General features: G+C 36.5%; 1 protein-coding gene across 3 annotated transcripts in view; it reads left to right on the plus strand.

The window, feature by feature from the left end:
- The window catches only part of Pde4d (phosphodiesterase 4D, cAMP-specific), a 1,338,202-nt gene that overhangs the window by 726,424 nt on the left and 598,516 nt on the right, over nucleotides 1–13,262 (plus strand). The window lies entirely within an intron of this gene.

Below are 13,262 nucleotides of genomic sequence, written 5' to 3' on the forward strand. Positions count from 1 at the left end.
CAAGGTTTAGAGACTCCCAGTTTTGTCCTCTAGAGCATGTCCTAAGTGTTTCACATGGAAAATCCATGGTGAGATGAGCCAGAAATAGCTGCAGATTTGATGACAGATTCCATTTATAGGAACAGGACACCAGATCGAGTTGGAACCCCAGATTTAGGACATCATTTTGATTCCTATATTCCTGTATGTCAGGAATACAAGTATACTTTCTGAAACAACCAACATTGTTTGAATGTCACAAAATTGTTATAAAAATGGTTTTTAACATTCATTATGCAAATTAAAAATTTTTAAGTGAAACACAAGATAGCAATCTTGATTGTCTTGTAAATAGCTATGTTTGGAGAAGGTGCTCCATATTAACTTCCTTATCAAAAACTCTTCCTAAATGGAGACTAAAACTCAGTCTCTCAGTCTGTACATGAGCATGTCTGTGTGCATGTACACCTACTATACTGTGTGGAAATCCTGTAGGAGATATTTTAAGTTATATAACCAAATGTTACAAATTTCTACTGGTACAAAGAAAAATAGTAATACTCTTTAGAAGGAAGATTGTACCACTGTAAAATGCAATTGTCTACAATTAGAGAATATAAAAACACATATGTAAATAACTTGCTTTTTCTATATGTAGATAAGAACTCTGAGGGCCGGGGTATATCTCAGCAGCACAAGCACCTGCCTGGTAAGCGCAGGTCCTGAGTTCTATTCCCGGTACCAAAAAAAAAAAAAACCAACCAAACTCTGTATGTATCTTGTTTTTTCTTCTTTTACATATAAATTTTGGATATTCTTTTAGCTCAGTAAATATGAAGCACCTTTGTTCATAGCATTACACTGTATTAATATAATTTCCATACCTATCATATTTAGTCAAAACTTTCCCATTTTTTACTAGTATCTAAGGGTGAATAATCATGATCATGTAATACCTCCCATTTTAAAATAGTATTTCTAATTTAAAGTAACAAATGTTCTCATTCATGAGACCATAGGGTCAATAGTTTTGTAGAGGACCAACTTAGTCGATATTTCAAACCTTGGGGATCATAAGGATTCTATCCCAACTACTCAAATCTACCATCATAATAAAAAAGAGCCATAGGAAATAGGTAAACTAATGGTGCAGCAGTGTTCCAGTACATAAAACCTTGTCCCAAAACCTGGATAGAGGCTTTATTGAACTGAGGACTGTAGTTGCTAAGCCCTGCAATTACACTGACAGCTAGAAGCACCCATCTTTTGCATGGGTTTGAACAGCACTGGGAATTCCTTCAAGGAATAGGCTGTGTCTTCTTCTCTGCTTCCTTCCATGGCTAAGTGAATAGTAACTCCATAAATGTTTGTTGAATTAAAGAATTACTTCACAATGAAACGCTAAATCAATCCATTATTTACCATTTACTGTCTGTAAACATGAATCAGGGCATTTTTTTTTTTCATCGAAAGATATTTATGCCTCACTCTTATGAGTAGCTAAAGAGATATGCAGATTTTAAAGTCATGGTGGTACTATGCATAACAAAAACTGTGTTAACATGGAATATAAAAAATTCTCCAACAAAGCTGAGGTGCTAAGTTCAGGCACTAAGTTCCTGCTACCTTGCAGAGGCTCTGCTATAAAACCTTACTATATTTCATGTTTGCTTTACTCATTTCATTTGAAGTTTCTCATTATGATGAATGTAATTTTTTATGCTGTTCACAATAAAAAACAGTTCAGTGTCACTGATTATAATGGATCTCTCCATTGGTTTTGGGCAAACTGCTCCATAATGTTTGAAAACTCACTGTTTGGTCAAGGATGTATGTGTTTAAGGAATGAGAACCACAAAAAAGACTAAAGGACATATGTTTACTTAGGACCAATTTTAGGTGCTTCCCACCCTACCAGTAGCTCTACCATGTTAACAATACCTGTATAGACATGAGTCATGTCCTGTGGGCAAATGAAGCATTGTACAATTTGATTCTTCCTAAACCATGTAAGCAAGAAGGTAAACTCCCTAAAACTTCTTTAAACCACAACAGGTGAAAATCCTAAGTTGGATGGAGCAAAGTTCTCATTTTTGCCTCATGGAGAGTTACCTCTTGTTGTTACGTGTGATAAACTTTATAGCATGAGCACAGAATTCTAGAATTGTGTATATCTGTTTAAGTAACAGAATTTTGCTACGTATATATTAAGCATTAGTCATTCAGAATCTTAGTGCCTCTTAAGAGTGGGTTTGAGGCAGGTTATCTTTAAACTGAGGCAGAGAAGTTCTCCACTGGCCCCAGCATCTGACCCAGTCACTTCCTGAGCTGAAACACCCAAGCTATCTGGCAGCAGATGACCTTGAAATCCTCACTAGCCACACCTTGTCCTGACTCTGGGAAACTGTAGCCAAGTAAACAGAAAAGAGCTTTTATGAAGCAATTAGCTCCAGTGAAGAGTATTATTCACAACCAAGAAAATGGAACATAGCCTTCAAAGCACTGGTTTCTTTTGGATATCACAGTTCTTATTCCATTAAATACTGTTTTAAAACATCAAATAACTCTGGAGGAGGTCAAGGTACAGGATGAAAGATGGATCAAGCAATTTATATATCTGATTAATTTCCAGTATTATGAGACTGGCTAGCCTTACTATCTGTGTTTTGTAGCTTGTCTAACTTCTCCCTGCTAATATTCCAGTATAGACAACTCCAGAACACTGACTTTTAACCCTGAGCCATAACTCACCACTTTGAATAGTTGATCTCACAAAACTATAAGCAGAGATCAAAGTAAGACATAATCACTGGATTGCTATGTCATTCATGACCCCATTAATCTATCACGAAGAATAAATACATTAAAGTATTTAGAGCTCTCTGAACAACTCTCATAAATTTAAGTGCCTAATAAAATATAACTATTAATATTAATATCCCAAATGGGCTCTTAGGCAAATTGGTAGGAAAATTCTTCCTAATGTATTAAATAAGTTGCCCAAAGCATCTAGATTTATTAGCACTGTTATTAAACAGAAAACAAAGTGAAGGAGAATGTACATGTACCATACATAGCCTAGGGGAGATTGTCCTGGTTTCTCTTTTTTAACGAACTGAATTAACCAAGATATAGCTTTCAATGGTGAATGGAAAGTGGGAAGTGGAGGGAGTAAGAGGCTCTTTCCTGTGTTTACATGAGAGGCTCACCTCCTTACTTGGCATTTTATCTTTAGAACTGTCTTCCTGCTGGGTCTATATTTTCCTAACGTTGAGGAACATGGCAAAGAAAAGTCTGAGAACGTTCCATTTCTGTGTACCTGACACAACAAATGACGGACATGGGTTCAGGAGGCTCCACAGAGCAGGTTGGTTACTAAGGGAACGAAGACATATGGGAGCGATTGTTTCTGGCCTCTCTTCTTATCCAGATCAAAGCAATTCATTGACTATATCCATGCCACAAGAGCACAGTCAACATTAAATCCAAAAAAAGGGAAAATCTCTCACAGAAACAGCTGTGTTCAATATTCAGCCAGTTTACTCTGGCGAGTTGCTAGAAATGGAAAAGTTTTTGTCTCTTTTTTGTGTTTATTCTTGATAGCTGTCTTGTAAAAACTGCCTGGTGTAAATAAGGGGAGCCTAGTTTTAAACAGCTTTGACTAATGCCTGCAGTTGAAGTATTCGGCTTTACAGTTTTAGAAACCAAAATAAATCTGGTGAAAGACACACGTATTTCAAATAAAATGTTCTGAAGTATTGTTGCCCTTTTCTTAGCCATTTTGTGCGTAAATTGGATTATGAACCTTTCATGTCTAGATTGCCATTTAATCTAAAATGTGTGAGAATCACATAAACCTAGAGATGGGCCTCACTGCAGATCATACAGAGCGACACAGATTTGTAAATGTTCTTTGTTTACACATACAAAACTGGAGAAAAATTCAGGCTTTTGAAAAATCTCATGAGTTAATCTCCCGGGATTTATGAGTTGTAGCAAAGCAACCCAATAGATAAGTATACTGTCTGAGAATAACTGTGCTGTGTGTAAATTTTATCTGTTTCAAGCACAGTGGTGACAGCGTTTTTAGTTTTTAGTCAATGCTAGACAGTTGGGGAAAAAAAATGCTCAAATTTCAGACAATAAATGAGCAAAGTGTGTCCTGGTACAGAAATCTGTCCATGAGAGAAATAGGAAGTAATTAAGGAAGTGGGGGGTGGGGCTGGGGATTTAGCTCAGCGGCAAAGCGCCTGTGTGGCAAGCGCAAGGTCTTGAGTTCAGTTCCCGGTCACCCATATAATATTGTGTGAATTTGATGAAATGAAGGTAAAATCCAAGGTGTGTGCTCCATATTGTGGACAATCCTTGAAAATTCATTCTAATGGTAAATTTGTACATTGTGAAAGTGACTTCTCTCACATTCCTTGGAATAGTTTTTTTCGTTGAAATTTTTCCACCCGGAGGTCATGTGTTAAACTTCCTGTTGTGTAAAATATACTGTCCCTGTTTCTCTCTCCCCTTCTCTCTCTCCCTCTCTCTTCCCAGCTTGGTATCAGGGACATATAACTAATGTTTTCTTGGTACCTTCAGTCCCTGCCATAGTAACAGGCAAGTACTAGATCCTGAATGGGTGTTTAATGCATTTCTCGTGAACGTTCAGGTCTTGCTCCAAGTCATTCATTAGACACCGAAGAGGACAGACAGCCCTGCCGAGCACCACTAGCAAACCTCTCTCTAGTACACCTCACCACATCAATCTGTACTCTTTGGTTACAGTTGTTCAACCAGTTACTAATTTAACTAATTGTAACCGGTTGAACAACTGAACCCAAAGGGTGCAAAGTGAAAACATTTCATTGAGAAGTCGCTGTAGACAAAGGAAACACCGCCAGATTCCACTTCGATATCAAAGGGAAGATCACAGCTGAAGCGCCACCACCCTTGCTGCTCGGAAGGACGGTGCATTGGTAATGCTGCGCACATCTGCTTGTCTCATCTGTTCTTTTGCTGAGTTATTTGAAGTGTGAGGTACTTCTTTCACTGAGGATGATATTCGCAATGTATTCGTTATTGTCTGAAGAGCACCAAGAATATGAACAATAAAATTTTTTGAAGAATATGACATATTTTGTTTCTTGATAGCCCTGCCTCAAGGCAGAAGAGAGATATGCAATTGTTAAGATAAAATGTGATGTGAAATAGACAATTGTTTGTGATTTATATGACAATATATCCATGTGCATTTATGGTCAACAGTCAGGCTTTTAGGTAATTATTCTAAACCGTTTTGTTCCCAATGGTTTTCTAACTTTTTTCTATCATACCATATTTGTGAAACATTATGGTAACATTGTTGCTCATTATTGGTAATTTTTCCTGATCAAGTCCCAGGTATTGTTTCTATCTAATGTTTCCGTGTCAAGCATAGGTCCACGTTCTGAATCATTCCATGTTGTGGAAGAGGTTGGGTTCCCTTGGCCTTATTCTTTCCTTAACGCTAGCACATTTTTTTTTAAATTATAATTTATAAATGCATAGCAGATCAAAATCATCTCCAGATGAAGTGCTATTGATATATGAATCCACTCCTCCCCTACCTTCCCTCATCGTTCTCTGCTGTCGCATTTCTGTGCACTAGGGTTCTCTTGACGCTTGGAGACGTGGCTAACTTTTGCCACGACATCTGTGCTAGGGCCACAGCCTGAGTCTTTATGTTCCTCTCTGCCTGCAAGTCTCTGTGTCCATCGTGTGTTTTTTCTTTCTGCTCATCATCAAACCTATATGAGAACTGAGCTGTGTTTCACATGAAATTCAAGAACATGAAACACATATGAGCTTGGTTACTTTACTAAAATGTCGAAGAGCTGTGGGGAAGATTCAAGCTAACCGGGTACCACGTGGCCTTTTGTTACCTTGGTAGCACGGACTTCTCACCGCCATACAACTCCAGAGAAGGCTCCATTGGCGTTGGCGCTCTCGCTGTCATCTGTGGGTGTGGCTGCCTGTAACTCTGAAGCCCTCTGAGCCTGTCTCCCATGTCTGACCCTCTGATCTTATTCCTGAGTTTTTAGGAGTTGCATTTTTTTTTCTGTCTTGCTTACATTTGCTTTTCAGTATGAATTTTTCTACACAAAGATACTTAGTCCTTAATTTATTCACTCATTTGTTTAGCAAACCATACATGTATGTATGCATGTATGTGTACATATGCATCTTCTATGTCCTATGTACTACAGACACTCAAAATAGTAAGTAAACAGGACCAGTCTCTCATTCATGTTAAAGTAGTTCAAATGAGGATAGAAGAAATTCAATTTATGGTGCTGGAGATCCAACCCATATCCTTAAATATGCTAAGCAAATGCTCTAGGACTGAGCTACATTAAAAGCCCCTTAAATATTACCAGGAAAAGCATATGGGGAATTCCATAATTTTCACTATGCACAGCATTCTGTGGAAATCAAAAGGAACAGGCTTTAACCCAGTTTGGAGTTTAATGGCATAAGCGAAGCCAAGTCCTGAAAAATGAGTACAGGGTGGAGGGAGCAGCAAGAAGAGAATTCCAGGCACAGAGAAGTAGCAGCAGAAGAGACACTGAAGGAAAAAATTCCATGAAATGTGCAACAAAAGGATTATTCAGTACATAGGTCAGTGGTAATACATGATCCCGGAAGTAAACAAAGAGAAGTTCCTTGGGAACTTGTGTGACATATTAAAGACTCTGGGTTTATTCTGTAACCATAAAGAAATGTTTAAGCAGTTATATGACAAGGTCAGATGCTGGAGGATGGGCAGGAAACACGTCTGAGACAGTGTGGGAGCCTAAGCATGTAAGTGGAGGCTGTGCTGTGGCTCAAGCAAAGAGCTCATGGCCTAACCTAGGTCACTGGTGCTAGGGATAGAGAGAAGGATGTAGATTCCACAAGTGTTTAATAATCAGAATTGACATGTTGTCTGAGTATAGTTGAGAAAAGAAGCAAGGTCATTTAATAAGAATTTATTAATAATTAATAGACAAATCAGAAGAAGGTCAGGTTTGAGATCAAGTAGAATATGTTTTCCACTTAGGTAGGGGATTCAGGGGATTGAACATGAGGTAAATCCTGCTTGATCCTTCTGGGGAAATATAGCATGAAAGTTAAATATAATCTACCAAAAAGCTATCTAAAATAAGTATATCTACAATTTTATATATCTATTTATATGTTTCCATATACACATATATCTATACCTATGACATCTACTTTCTCTCCTATATTATTTCCTATAGTATTTTTGGTATGCAATAAATGTTAATCATGAGGATGTGATAGTTTCTATTTAATCTCTGCAAAGTCACATCTATATCTCACTTTGAGTGATAATAAAAAACCTAATTTATTTTGTAAAGCTTACTGACATTATTTACAGAAGGAAATTGAAAATGTCACACATATGATTATCCAAATTTTCAGTGACATAAAGTGGTATAATGTCTTATGAGTATGATCTCTAGTTGCATCCACTTACATATAAAAGCCTTGAGTTTATCTTTCTTTATAGCTGAGTAGTACTCCATTGTATAAAGATACCACATCTTTTTTAATCTACTCCTCAGTTGATGGGCATTTGGGCTGTTTCCAAGATTTAGCTATCAAGAGCAAATAAGATCCAAAAGGTAAATAGATATTGTGAAAGGGAAAGAAACTGCTCAAAAGGAAAGAACTGGAATGGGGGAAGGGAGAAAAGAAGGAAGGGAAAATTTATATATATATACACACATACATATATATATAACCATAAAATAGCTATGATAATTGTACTACTAATTTCTATTAGCTCATTGAAAGGAACAGTTGGTGCTTATATTGTTTGATCCATTTTGCATGCCTGTATCTGCTAATCTGAGCAACTGCTTTGAATATAACAATTTGCAATGTAATAACCATTGTTAATTTCCTATCATCTTGTTTTAAAATTCTGAATCGTTGTATTGTTTCTGTCTCTCTTTAAAATAAAAAAGTGGTAGAATGTCACAAAATGTTTGTCTACTTAGCCAACCACAGCAAAGCTGTATTAGTTATGTTTACAATTAATTGATGGTTTCATTTAAATCGGAACCAAAAGAGATAATAATCATTGGCAAGGTTATATGTCTTCCTCCCGCAGGGTACTGAGAGCTGTGACCCGGGATCCCCACAGAGCAGTCGTTAGAATTTGAGCCCGGCATTAGGTTGAATCTATCTACACAAGTGCAAGGGATTCTGCTTGAGGCTCACTGATCAATACTCCATAGCTCCTGTGCAGAACAAGCTGTTAAGATTCTCTCAGGAGGTAGATTGTCTAAATTAGGCTGAACTAGCAGTAGATGGAGGATTTAAATGAGGGATATACTGACACTTAATAGCATCAATCTAACCTTGGGACAATTCTGAAAAAAAAAATTGCTTTTTGATGCAGCTTGGGAAGGGAAAGATGTAAAATAATCCTTGCCCTCCTGGGAAAGTTACAGCATGCAGTGTGCATAAATAAGGATTCTCTGATGTTGATTTCCAAATCATGTTTCTTAGCTTCCTCTTTTTGGCTGAGGTCATTGTAATCACTACCGCCACCATCATCATCATAAAGGGCTACCCTGGGATACTCAGATTTACCCGTGTGCAAGCCAGGAATTCTGGCACCACAGCCTGCATTTTAAATTTTCATGCCATCCTACTTTTCTAATAGCCCAGAGACTCCACAAGGAAAAATAATTGCACCTTTGAAATGGATTTGTTATGCATAAATTTTGCTTCTCGTTGTATTCTAGCTACACTCTTTTTATATAATATTGGAAGATGATGTCAGAAGACTTAACGTTTGTATTTTTTAAGTATTTTGGGTAGTATACTAAAGCTAGAGTTTATTACCACCTTGAATGTATTAGATTACTAATATGTATTTGTAATTGTTATTCTTCTCTCCTTTAAATAAATCTATTTTATTATTTAACATACATCCTCTGTGTGTTCCAAGAGACTATAATTTTATAAACTTATGAGAGACTTACATTTTTCCACCTATTGCCCAATTGAGAAATGTAGGTATGAATATGTTATGAAATTCTTCCTGGAGCTCTCAAGTGATCAAAGCCACTGACATAGAAAGCTCTTGTGTTCTACTTCAGCCAGTGGAAGACGTGGTAAAGAAAAACTGCAAAGTACATTGTGTATCCAGCAAGCTAATTGCCCACTCTGAGGTCTCTTAGAGCCCTCAAGTGCCAAGTGAAACTTCTGCTCTTAGGGAAATTAGGCAACAACCAAGGTGGTTCTGCAGTTTTCAGAGACAAAGAAATTAGGTTTTTCTACCTTATCTAAATCAGCATTCACCATTGATAGTCTGTGCTATTGAAGATAGTTCTTTGAATGAAATACCTGCAGATGTAGGTCTTCAAGGGGTAGAAAACTGATTTTGTGTTGTCATCCCTGTCACAAGACTGGCATGTGTCAGTATGCTTTTGATCTAAGTAGGTTTGCCTTGCTGCAATAAAGCAAACTTTATTTCTTCATGTTCTTGATTTCTCTTGTCTCCAAAATATAAATAAACAAAAAGCACATAAATACAAAATATCTCTAAGCACTATCTGTGGTCTGACATTTTTCCGTTTAGTGTTACAGAGCTTTCAAGACATAACAAATCAATTTTTATACTTAATCTTAGACAAAAGGCCAAGAAGAGATAACAAATCAGTTTTTAGAAGAAGTGCATTGTGATGGAATTGGAGTCTAGGGGTATGTGATGCTTCATATTGCTTTCCTTCAGCTTGACTCTTCAGGCTGGTAATACTTTTAAAGGGCCTGTGACAGAGAGCAGACCACAGGCCCTTTCACATATCCATTGTATTAGCTTTCCCATTCCTGGGTCAAAATACCTGTCACCCACACTATAAAGGAGAACAGGTTTATTTTCAGTTCATGGTTTCAGAGGTTTCAGTCCATGGTTGGTGGAAAGGCATGGTAGAGTAAACCCATGATATTCATGGCATCAAGAAAACAAAAAGGAGGGGAGGGGCCAAAGAGGAAGCAGCTAAGGACCAGATTTCGCCCCTAAGGTCAAGCTCTCTGGCACCCAGACACACCCAGAAGTGTGCTTTACTAATCTCATAAGCCAATCAAGTTGACAATCAAGATTAACTGTCAAATCCACCTAATATAAAAAATCAAGGGCCAAGACAGTTGCCGTGGGGTTGCTTAAAGGGAGATGAAACCCTTTCCCTCCACTGCAATGCTTGCTCAGGCATGCCTCAGCACGCTGGACACATAGCTGATCACCTCCAGTCTTCTTCCCCTTGCCTTGCATTCTGCTGCCCACTCCAGTGTGCAGATCAAGGTCTGATTTCTCTAAGACCCCTTCAGGCAAAATTTGGAGCCTCTTCTACTAGATGGAATTCTTTCTCTAATGTTCTTGTCACATTTGACATATCAGAATCCATTTATCTGTTTAAGGGTCTGAATTCTTACCAGATTGAACTCCTTGAAGGAGGAGTATGTGTAAGTCCTTTTTATATTTACCATGCTAAACTGATGTCTTTAGATATTTAATATGTGTCCATAACATAAAGTCAATAAATAAAAACAAGAAAGTTCGTTTTATCCAGTGGACTCCACAACTAGTTCCACAGGGACCGTTCAGCTGGGTCTTTCCTGGAGATTTCAGCACTGGGAAGCCTGCTCTGCCTACAGTTGTATCTGACTCTCTACCCGGTCTGTTCCATTTCAGCAAATACAGAATCTGACAAAAAATGTATACATCAGGAAAATTTAAAGCTTGTATAAATATCTTAATACTATATTTATTGAGACTTCTTGTGGTTAATACACATTACCTTTGGACTCTATAATTACAAGAGGCACTTAAAGTGATAGCCGTTAGCTTCCAGACATTTTTTAGTATAGTATAGCAAACCCTTCAAGTATGTATACATTTTTTGTAGACTCTATATATAATACAAGCTTGTCAAAATAACAGAGATTTTATTAACAGTTTTCTTGACAGTTGACTGATGTGAAAATTGTGAACAGGTCTAGATTGAAGTCTTAGCTCACAACCTGTGTGATCTGGAACAAGATCATTTACCTTTCTGAGCTTCAGTGTTTTCTTAAATAGATTTGCTGTGAAGAATATCAATGCTATGTGTTGAGTACATATAATGTAGGAATATAGTAGTGCTTGACAAATGTTTCTTGAATGAATAGACATAATACCTAGAATTTAGGAAGTTTATTTTTTAAATTTCTTACTTTCCTACTTCTACCCCTAGACACATTTACACCTCAGATCTCAGGTTCACTTTACTGACACCTCAGAGAAAGCTAAAACTATTTGGCCCTCTATATGTCTCTTTTATAGCACTTAATGCAATAATTCATTAATACTATAGCAAAATTTTCTGTTTAATGAATTCTCCTTTATAATGTAAACACATAAATCCAAGGACTATTAACTAATTTATCTTTAATAGCTACTACATATTTGGCTCACAATAAATAGTGATTAAGTAAAAATTAACTTTAATCAACCTTGTAGGGGGCTGGGGATAGAGCTCAGTGGCACAAGCACTTGCCTGCTAAGCGCAAGGTTTTGAGTTTGATCCCCAGTACCAAAAAAACAAAAACAAAAACAAAAAATCTTGTAAATGTTTCCTCTAATTTAGATTCACCCCAAAATAACCCCTTCAGTGCCAACACTAAGAAAACTGCTGCCATTATATAGCAAAACATGTTATCTCAATTGCCTTGCCATGATCAGAAAGAGATTCTTCCAGAAATTTCTTTTCCAGGATATATATCTATATCTATATCTATATCTATATGTATGTCTATATATATTTGGTTTGCTTAATGATGAAATTAATTATTAATTTGATCACTGATTTTTTTTCTGGTTCTTCAAATTCTCAAAAATTCTTTTTCTATTAGACATATATTCCTTCACCTCATTCTTCTGACAGCCATTCTTTTACACAGTGCAGAGAGACTTAAAGATGTGTGGAATGCAATTATTATAGTCCACAAACATAAAATAATAGAAGAAATAAAACGTCAAGGTTATTAAAGTATAAGACAATGGGATAAATACTCTGAAAAGCATATAAACCGTAGGCTACCACACTTTTCTCTATTGTTACTTTTACTGTAACCTCATCTTTTAATGGATTCTCATCAAATAAATATATTGAAGTTTAACTCAAGTCAATTGGTAGGTGTGTCTTTTCATTAAGACCTAGCCTAGCCCCATTCCTTAGCATTGCAGTGTATTCTTCTTCACTACCACCATTATTTTCTTCTGGTTCATCACTCCATTTATCCTATAGTTCTCATGGGTTTTTTATGCTCTGTACTGAACTTATACATGTTGCTATTCCTTGTCGTTGGTCTCTTCCCACTACAGTGTGAATTTCAGATGGACCAGGATGTGTTGATCATTGATTTATCCTAGAACAAGCACACAATGGTGGGAGGCATTTGAGGGATAATTGTTGAATAAATTTATTTTTTTCTTGTAAAATATTTTATTTACATGTGCATTTTCTAAGCAACTCATTAATTTAAATTAAAAAATTATGAATTAAATGTTTACAGCTCTAATAATCTTTTATATACCTTAATATATTTGTTAATGTAATATGTCCTAATTTTCCTTTTCCTAAGTTATAACAGTATATTTTCTGCTATATATCATATATATATATATATTTTTTAATAGATTATAGAAATTAGATTTAGGGCTGAGGATATAGCTCAGTGGTGAAACACTTTCCTAGCATGTACAAGGTCCTGGGTTCAATCTCTCATTCCACAAAAAAAAGACTTAAAGAATATAAAGAAACATAATCTGAAAGAAATTCAGATGTACATATTCAGATAATGATAATGAAGTTTAAGAACATGTCTTAGGGGCTGAGGATATAGCTCAGTAGCACAGTGCATGCTTGGCAAGTGGGAGGTCCTGAGTTAGATTCCTGGTTCAAAAAGAAAAAGTAACATTGGAAACTGAAAAAAATGTCTTAAAAATTAATACATCATCCTTTTTATTCTCAATCTCCATATCGTGTAGGTTCTGGGCCACCTTTTTCTTTGGTAACTGGATTAACATCATCTGGAAATTTTTCTAAAATGAGAACATTTGGGTGCATCAGAATGACCTAGTGGCAGCATGGGCTTCTTGAGGCATGACTTGACAGGCTCACTTTTTCCTTCTAGAAAGGGACTGATTTTTTTTAAAAGAATGACACAGAAAAAAAAAAAAAAAAAAAAAAAAAAAA

This window comes from Chinchilla lanigera, unplaced genomic scaffold (genome assembly GCF_000276665.1).
Source record: "Chinchilla lanigera isolate Chin_1 unplaced genomic scaffold, ChiLan1.0 scaffold00045, whole genome shotgun sequence".
Lineage (NCBI taxonomy): Eukaryota > Metazoa > Chordata > Mammalia > Rodentia > Chinchillidae > Chinchilla > Chinchilla lanigera.